The following is a 1,924-nucleotide window of genomic DNA, read 5'->3' as shown; positions in this document are numbered from 1 at the left end:
CTTTTCAGGTCAAATGTTGCCTGTTATTTTCACTGTGCAGGATGTGATTTTATCCCAGAATAATGATCCATCTCTGTTGCAAGTGACGCAAATGAAGTTTTAAAATCACAAATATCTGGGTGGGTTTCACCTCCCAAGGGTTTTAGCATGTCTCAATGGAAGGATACATAAAAGGGAAGACCTAACACTCTCCGCCCAAAGGGAAACACATTCTGTATAAAATTGCTGGAAGCTAGTGGGTGTTCACGAAAAATACAATGTTCGGATTTTATTTGACAAGACAACAATTGTTATTTTCCCTTTTAGATACTTCACATTTTACCATCTGTGAGGTTGATGACTCTTAAATGACCTTAAATCATGCTGTTGTTAATGGCAGTGGTTACAGGCAAATGTGGAATTCTGTGTGCTACCTGCCTCGGACTGAACATCAAATTAAACAGCTTTACTTTGATAGCTGACACTGTAGTAAATAACCTCAAAGTCCAGCTAATTAAAATAAAATTGAAACAGTGGCCATTGCTTTTAGAAAGGGTTTCAATGCTTCAATAGCAGGGCTAATCAACATCTTAATTAACAGTCATATAAAATGAAATAGCCCATTTGAGTTGCTTTAAAATAGAGAACTTATTTATGCAAAGACTAGTGGCATATTAATTGCTAACACTAAGAAAAAATACGCCTTTGAGCTTTACAGCTTCCTTTGCAGCAAAGTATTTGAGAACTAAATTGTAGAAAAAGCATATTACAGTAGTTAATTTTATGACAGACATGAACCAGAAGCACAAGTGGATGTGGGAAAGTTTTGTGGTGTGTTTTGGTTTTCTAGTTGTTTCTTTTTTTCCAATGAGATTAATTAATCAAAGTAACCTCATAATATTCTTATTCTATTCAGGGTTTAGTCCTGGGAGACACTGACCAAACTGGCTGTGATCCAATAGAACAGTTAACTCCAAGCACAGGCATCTTCCCACTGGGGCCAGCTGGCCGGATCAGGAGCCTTTTGGTTCTGGAGAGCTCGGGACCCAGCAGGACTGACCCTTCTCCTCCCTGGTCCTGCAGCATGCACACACACTCCAAACTGACCCAGGCGAACAATCAAAGGGCTACTCATTTGAGTAAGCATTTCCAGGATCAGGTCCCAAATGACTCATCTCCAATTAGTCTATGCCAGGTTGTATCTTTAAATAGCTTTCATTTACTAATGTGTGTGAGGGAGGAGCAGCAGCGAGGAATTACATTTCCTTTCCTAATTACTTAACTTTTGTTGACATCTTGAAATAAGTTTTTACTTTCAGAGGAGAAGAGTTGATTTACACTACAGAAAGCACAGCAAGCATGAGAAAATTATTTGCCCTTCCTCCTGCCAGGCATCCATTTCCTTTTCACTGTTGGTAACAATGCGCTAACTATTTATGCATTTGTCAAAGGATCCCAACATAAGAAAACTATATTTAAATCACCTCACTACAAAGTGAAAACACAAGGTAATGATTCAGACTCTATTCAAGTAATAATAATATTTGTACAGACTGCCTGGCGAGCATGCTGGTAGGTGGCAGGAGCTCAGTACAGTCCTAAAGGGTCAGCACAAGAAAATTGAAATAGCATTTAATTTTCTTCCTTAAAATATAGATTTTCACTTCAGACCCGGAAATATGCACCATAATGTGTCATTCCCCTGATTAAAGCCCGATTTCACTGCATTTTTCAATGAAGCTGAAAATGAGGGAGGTTTGTTAGCAGAAGACTCATAGGGCCTTGCAAGTGCCCAAGACAAAATTTTATTTTTCTACATAAATGAATTACTTTGCTTATTTTGTAGGTTTGCTCCCTCAATCACCAGCTAGAACTAACAGGAACCCAGGCTGCCCTGTCCAGCCCAGATTTTATGAACAGGAGGATGTGGGAAACAAAATGGGGC

This window comes from Corvus brachyrhynchos, unplaced genomic scaffold (assembly GCF_000691975.1).
Source record: "Corvus brachyrhynchos isolate BGI_N302 unplaced genomic scaffold, ASM69197v1 scaffold26, whole genome shotgun sequence".
In the NCBI taxonomy this organism is placed as follows: domain Eukaryota; kingdom Metazoa; phylum Chordata; class Aves; order Passeriformes; family Corvidae; genus Corvus; species Corvus brachyrhynchos.
This window is presented reverse-complemented; position numbering follows the sequence as displayed.